Source organism: Mus caroli, chromosome 8 (genome assembly GCF_900094665.2).
Source record: "Mus caroli chromosome 8, CAROLI_EIJ_v1.1, whole genome shotgun sequence".
Classification (NCBI taxonomy): domain Eukaryota; kingdom Metazoa; phylum Chordata; class Mammalia; order Rodentia; family Muridae; genus Mus; species Mus caroli.
The window spans coordinates 7,319,626-7,327,394 of record NC_034577.1 but is presented as its reverse complement, the minus strand read 5'-3'; positions in this window follow the sequence as shown (position 1 = coordinate 7,327,394).

Sequence of the window (7,769 nt, the reverse complement as noted above, 5' to 3'; positions counted from 1 at the left end):
AAGAAAGAAAGAAAGAAAGAAAGAAAGAAAGAAAGAAAGAAAGAAAGAGACTCAGACATTGAGTTAGGAGAGACTCAATAGTTTCCAGTTGCCTCTTCACCTGGTCATAAGCAGCCGGAGGTGACATTGTTTATCTTAAAGTATGTGTGCATTTACCATGTCCACACAGTGTGATGTGGGAGGCCAGTGCATGCAACAAAAAGGATGGGTTGGTTGGTTCCTATGTAGACCTTGAGACTACCAAAGCAGGGCACTCTAGGCTTCTGGCTTAGACAACAGAACACTATCTCTTCACAGGTCTGAGATCAAGTGCCAGTATAGTTCCTTTCTGGGAGGCCTTTCCTCTTGGCAGGCAGCCTTCTTCTGTGACCTCAAGTGTCTCTGTCCTGTGCGTGTCCTTTCCTGCCATCTTTCTACTAGGACATCAGTCCTACTGGGCCAGGGCCCGATTCTCATGTCCTCAGTTACCCTGAATTGCTCCTTTGAGAACCTCTTTCCAAGATTAGTCACACTGGGAACCTGGGAGTCACACTGAGACTCTGGGGACACAGCTCTTTACTGTGACCTCACCTTTGTCTTTAGGGCTTAGAGTGGACTAGAGAAGAACCTGGCTGGAGAGGAAGCTCGCTCAGATGGAAGCCATACCTTCCCTTAGGCCGGAAGAGATGGTACAGGAAGTGATGTAGGGGGAACGGAGCAATGCGTGACCACAGGCCTGACCTTGGACATACGGGTTGCTCTAATCAGCAGACAAACTTCTAAATGGGTAAGGTGCTTACATGACACAGAGCAGCTTGGACCTGCAGGTGTCTGTGGCACTGGAAATATGTGAGGGGAGCTGGGCAGCCCGCTGTTCTCATAGCTGTTAGAAAGCAAGAAATAGGGGAACAGCTCTTTATTTGCAAATATTTGATTTCATTCTTTGACATTATCATACATGAATATGCTAATTTTTACCCACCCCATCACCCTTTCATACCCCTCCCCCCACTCCTGCTGAGATAACTTCTTTAGCAAGCCTACCCCTACTGTGATGCCTTTGGGATGAGTGGGGACCTCATTAACTAGATGACATCAGACTTGGCACTGGTCTGATGGCTTCAGATGGCACTGGATGAAGGGACACCCTCTTGCCCAGCAACTGTCTAAGTCCTGCAGTGAAAGGTGCAGTCTCACGAGTCCCTCCTTTCACCATGCATAATCACAGGGCGATAGACCAATCCTGTGCAGGCCATATCTGCAGTGAGTTCATGAGGGCACATCTCGCCATGTCCAGAAGACACTGCTAACTCTGGATCTTACATTTTTTGGCACCCTTGTCTTCCAGTGGACGACAGGTTGCAGTCATTTCGTGACCCTAAGCTGGCAGCATTTCCAGCTGCCCTGGTCAAAGCTGATCGTCACACAGCTTTGATGAAGTGAGTGTGCCATTTGGTCACTGGGCATGAGGCAATGCTGGGAGCTGTCCCCACCATTACCGTCCCCAACGTGATTGCCACTGTACTTAATGCCGTTCTCTCTCCCTCATCATAAGACCGACTGCAGCACACTGGGCCTCATCTTGTGTGTCTCTGCAATGGGTACCAATCGCAGTGGCTGGTTCACCACATGACTATAGCCTGATTCAGATGCTTCGTGTAGATTCAACTGTAACCTAATTTTTTTTAACCTTATAATCTTATTTAAAGAAAAGACTCATTGTTTAGAGATCTTCCCTTCCCTCTCCTTCCTTCCTTCTTTTTTGATTCCCTCCCCTCCCCTCTCCCATCCTTCCCTCCCTCCCTTTACTTTCTATCTCAAGAAATTCAGTGGCCAGCAACTATAGGTGTTGGCAAAGGCCTCCTGGGAGTTCAGTCAGTCACAGAACAAGCAACCATGTCCCCTAATTAGTGTTCCCTCCCCTTTCCCGAAAGTTATGCAGCTTGTTAGTAAACTCTTACTCCAGCTTCCTCCCTGAAGGCTGACAGGCAGCACTGTGGGTTAGCCCCTTCCTGTCTCTTCTGTAGGGCCCCTCACCTCCCTGGTCATCTGGGAGTACCTCTGCATTCCTCTGGCTTTCTCAGCCTCGCTGTCTAGGTCCAGGGGCATCCACCATTCTTCTCCTACATGCATGTCATTGACAAAGGACACTGGGTTCTTGGTACTGAGGAAACCATCTGTGACCTCTATTTCTGTCACCTCCAGAGATGAGAAGATAAAGCTGACACCACGTAAGGATCATGCCCTGGCTTCCCAGGCTTTCTCTGTCGAGCACGGCTGAACAGCCTCACCTGCAGCTTCATGTCCCCAACCTCAATGCTGGGTGCCCATCACCAGATGAGGTGGGAAATTTCTAGTGGAGAGTTGTGGGTATCCTATTGTAAACACGAAGCATCCGCTTTCACTTCCTGCATGTCCATCCCCAGTGAACTGAGCTCTTGGGTGTTAGCATCAGTTGCCTGGGACTTTGTGTAACAGGGTTAAAGTGACAAGGCCGTGAGAAACCTAAGGGCATGCACTACAATTGCCGACACATTCTTCTGTGGTCTTGGATATTAAACTATGTATTAGACCTGTACATCACTCAAGCCCTATGTTGGCACTAGCCCTCTGGTATAGACCCATGTGGTCATGAGTACCTGTGCTTTACAGCAAACTCCTTTCCCTGTGTTCTTGCGTTTGAACTTTTTCGGGTCAAACCTCCCGGAGCAAGAGCCACGTGTAACATGGCCCATGGAATGTGTGATGTCTCAGTGGTCCTTAGTTGCTAAGATATATGCTGACGGGCTCAGAGCATCCTTGTATGTAGGAACGTCTGTAGCTGGCTTCCTAGCTGCAAGCAGCATGCTCACAGATTCCCTTACAGATGTCATGTGATGCTGGAAGCTGGACCTTGAACTTGAGCAGCTTCTGCTCTTGCTATTCTTCCATGAGCCAATGGTACTGAGGTCACGAGGACATAGAGGAGGCAGAACATAGAATTTGAAGGTTTACTGTATAGTTGGAAGTCAGGGATTAGACTACTGGGAATGCATAATGGAAAGACACCAGCAGCAGCAGGGGTACTTGGCAAATAGCCATTCCTAAGGAAGGGAATTGAGAGGGGTGTTGTCAGGAAGTAGTGGGCCGACTCAGAAAGAGCATCTGTAGGGAAGGATAGTCACACACCCGTCTATGTCTAGCCTGTGTATGGCTCAGCTTCAAGATAGTGAGACCTGAGGCACGGAGTTAGCAAAGACAGTAGTGTGAGGCTGCAGGGCTGAGGGGTTGGGAGCAAGATCAGGTTTGGAATTTGGAGCTTGATGAAGGTTCACATAGTATGGCTGTATACAGCCTGTCCATATTTCAAACAGGCACCTATAGCCTAGGAATGAACAGGAAGATGCAGGAGTGGATTCCAGCTAAGTGATGTTTCAGAGTTGAGTGCTTGACTTAGTGTGGACAGTGGAGCTGACTAGAGGCATGGGGTAGACATGTGCTGTCCTGTAGACAGTGGAGCTGACTAGAGGCATGGGGTAGACATGTGCTGTCCTGTAGACAGTGGAGCTGACTACATAGAGTTGGCGTGTGCTGTCCTGAACACAGACACGTGCTACCTGTTTTGGTGAACTTTGGCCTGACCATGTTGTTCAGGAGCCCAGTGTGCCTGGCTCTGACATACCGGTACTTCCACAGAATCTCAGGTACAGGTAGAAATGAGATGGGTGTTTCAGTTCATAATGCATGTGATTATTTTCTACATAGGACTGGTGGGTGGGAACTCAAGAGGGAGAGTTAGCTCTTGGGAGGAGATAAAGTGACATTATAGATAAGAGAATATAGCTGGGGAGAAAAGACAGAAAGGCATGCTGGGAGACTCATGAGCAGAATCAGAGGAGAGGACGGAAATAATTACATCCGAGGAAGGTGAAGAATTACATGATGAAGATGCTGGTCTGTGTGCCACGAAATTCCTCCCAGCTGGCAAGGTCAGACTCTGAAAACAAAACAAAATCTCTAGTTGATGAGAAAGATTGGTCCAGAAAAATGACAGGATGCAAGCTTTGTAGTTTGGGGGTGTTGCCATGGTTACCTTGATCCAAGCACTATTCCGGGAGCTATAGGCATAGCTAGAGTCAAGGCTGAGCTATCTCCCTTGCATGGTGTTTCCGTATCTGTCGGTGGAGACATGGCCAGTGTCCAGCCTGGAAAGCAGTGAGAGGTGGAACTTGGCACAGACGTTAGATCTGGACCCAGGACCGGCAGACAATGAGGAGCTACTACTCAAGTTGAGACTGTGTGATCCTGGGGTTGGCCGTGCTGTTTCAATGTCCTTGCTGGTACCTGATGTTCACCGGAGACATGGTCTGCTTCTTTCCTCCTGTGCTCCTGAAGGAGGGTCCTGTGCTCCTCAGCATCACAAACTTGATTATCCGGAGGCCTTGTTGCCGTGTAAGAGCTTCCTTAGGAGGAGCACTTTTGCAGGCCCAGGGTCCTCCACGGAGAGATGACCCTTGTCATCAGGCTGCATTTCATACGAGCACACACCCATCTTTCTTTGTATCATTCCACCATTAGGCAAGGACTGAAGTGAGCTTCTGCAACCTGTGTTTGTATGTAGAGTTTCCTTTTCCAATGATCAAAACACACCTTCCAGAAGTGAAAGAAGAATTAATGCATATCGAAGCATCACCTTTCTGGGCTGCGACTCTAAAACTTAAGTTTAGTGTTTTTACATCCCTGTTGACTTCCAGCCCAATGGCATGGTGTTTAGAAACTTCCAGGCTGGACTGCAAGCTCTTTCCCACAACACCTTGCCTTTCACCTCGAGCTTCTGTGCAGAGCCCTGATAACGAGGTGTGTTCTGAAGTCCCAGGCTTACCTTAGAGTGTAAAACACAGCCCAAACTTCATAAGCTCCCAGATCTTCAACAATTCTTTGTGCTTAGAAGTCCAAAGCCTCTTAACTATGAGTTCCCATACGATGGAACAATGTTTATGCTTATAACATACAATGGCACAGAACAGGTATTTTTATTCCCAAAGGCCACATAGCAAAGTGCTGTGCAGATCCCAAACCCAGCAGGAAACACAAACTCCCACAGATCTCTGTCCACCATTTGGGGCTTGTAACAGGGTTCTGGGCTCCGAAGGGCTTGAGTAGTCTCTCATCTCCATTTTTGCACATCTGGCTCCAGCATCTCCAATGTCCCTGGGCCTCTACTGCAGCTGTGGCTTCACCTTTATATAGCCTTAGGAGATAGCATCTTGTGGCATCTTTGCAGGGACTCCAACAGTGTCTTGCCTTAGATGCTGCCCATGACCCCATTAGTCTTATATTGTTCATGCCTTCAAAACAAGCAGCTTGTGGAGATGCTTATAGCACTGCTAGAGTCTGCTGCTGGGGAGAGATACAGTCTGCCTGCTTAGGTCTCTACTGTTTTTTGTTTTTTGTTTTTGTTTTTGTTTTTGTTTTTTTTTTTTGCTGCTGTGAAGGGTAGGCTAGTTGCTCTGCAAACTTTCCTGGGAGTCTTTTGTCTCCGTTTCTCTTTTCCAGTGGAGGGTCACAGTTACAGATGTGTGCTATGGAATCTGGCTTTCCATAGCACTTCTGGTGACCAAGCTCAGTCTGTCAGGTCTGCACGGCAAGTGCTTTTACTAGCCGAGTCAGCTCCCTGGCTTGGGAATTGCTCCCCACAAATCCAGTAGTGAACACTGGGAAGTGGGTAGGCCATATATGACAAGCATTCCTGAAGTCAAACAGTTTTCTCACATTCAAACAGGATTTCACATAGCCCACCTGGCCTTGACCAGACCCGTCTGTGTAACTAGTGATGACCTTGGGTTTCTGATCTTCCTGCCTGTACCTCCTGAGCACAGAAGGGAGTCACCAGGCTTGCAGTGTTGGGAATTGAACCCAGAACTTTGTGAGTGCTAGGTAAACGCTACTAATGAGATATCACCCAACCTCATGCTCTTACTCTGGACTGGCTGATTCAAGTTATAGTTTATGACAGGGACATCGAAAATAACACCAGTGTTATAAACAGATGATCCCAGAGAACACCAGGAAAAGAAGTGGGAAACAGAGCAAAATACAACTCCCAGGAGAAAGTCCTGATGCATATTTTACAATGACAATAATTGTTCTGCTTTCACAGGAAAACTCACTCAAACCCTTACTTTGGAACTCAAAGGCTTGAGACAAGAAAGTGTTGGCAAACCTTAGATAAAGGGCTAGGAAGGCAGGCTAGCAAGAGAGACGGCTTCCTGGGACAACTGGCTTTACTGTACACCCAAGTAAGGACACCAGACTTGCCCTCAGTGAGGACCAATGTGTCAGAGTTGATGTAATCCAGGAAACGTTTTCCCCATTACTGACAAGGTTGGTGGGTCTGTATGTTCCACCTGTCAATTCTGGCCTTGTGTTCAACTACCGGGAATGTTATAACTGCCACACGTAAGACATATCAACGCATTACCAACACACCGTGCACAACACTGTCTGACACACACTGTGAAAGGGTCACTGCAGCCTATGGAGGCTGCTCCAGTTCACCTCATGATGGAGTTACAGCAATGCCATTTTCGCTCAACGGGGGATGTTTACTAGCACAGCTAAATCTCTCAAAATAATCAATCTATAAACTGAAATGAGCCATTAGAGTGAGAGAGCCCCTGCAGATACCAGGTCAATGTTTAAATCAATAATATTGGATGTCGCTGGCAACACGTTGGCCATATAGCAGAGGGTCAGCTCTGCTACTTCAAATCAAATCAATGGGCAATCAAAAGTGAATTGGCATCAAAAAACACTTGGGGTATCATTCATGCATACCTAGTCCCCTGCTTAGGATGTAGGGAGATACAGGGGGTTTACATTAGTGGAATCACTGGAGAGTGACTCCCTAAATAGTGTTTGATACTTGCTATGTATGAGACCAAAATATGCAAGTAGTGTTGACAGTGTGGCTTTGTAGAAATGGAGCCAGATGGAAGCAGGACCCTTGGATTCGTGTTTGCTCCCTCTGCTTCCTGACTGGCTGACCTGGCTGACTCTCATCTTCCTCTGCATCCATCACCCATCTCTATGGGATGGGGAAGAGCAGTTTCAGAAGAGGGAAAGTCAATGAGGGTGAGGCATGTTGGGAGGGGGGCCAGTTTCTCTTGGCCTGAGACACTGGGAGAAACTCAGAACTCAGGTAGCCTTGGAGATGGGAACAGGTATCAGGCAGAGGGACCAGGGAGCAGACCAAAGTGCCTGTGAGGTTCTGTTCAGGGTCAGTCAGTACTGAGACAGGAGAAGGCCAGGCACCCAGCTCCTTTGTATTGAGGCTCCTGTGTCTGTCCAGCCCCTGGAAGCCGTCCCGCCTCATGAGCTCTGAAGGTCCCGGACCTAGGCCTCATGCCATGCAATGAAGATGCCCTCACCTGAGAGCAGCTGAGTGTTTGTTAAGATGGCGTTCACACATGAGATCATGCTCTCAAGTCCTAGGTGGACAATGCCTGTTGGTCTCACCATCTCTGGCACTGCATCTTCAGGATTCCCTTGGTTCCTGCTGCTCCTGAGCAGTCATATGAACTGGGATTGAAGGCCTGGAAAGAACAGAGTTTCCTTCAGTGGTTCATCCCTCTTCCTGGAAGCTTGCTCTTCAGTATTTTCTCTTGTTATAGCCTTCACACTGGTCACCAGGAATAAGCTTTTGTGTCATAGTGGACTGCCCTCATACAGGCTGTTTGCCATGGCAGGAACAGAGGACCCTTCACCAACCTTGTTCGTCATCTGCTTTGCCTCTGTACATTTTACCTTCT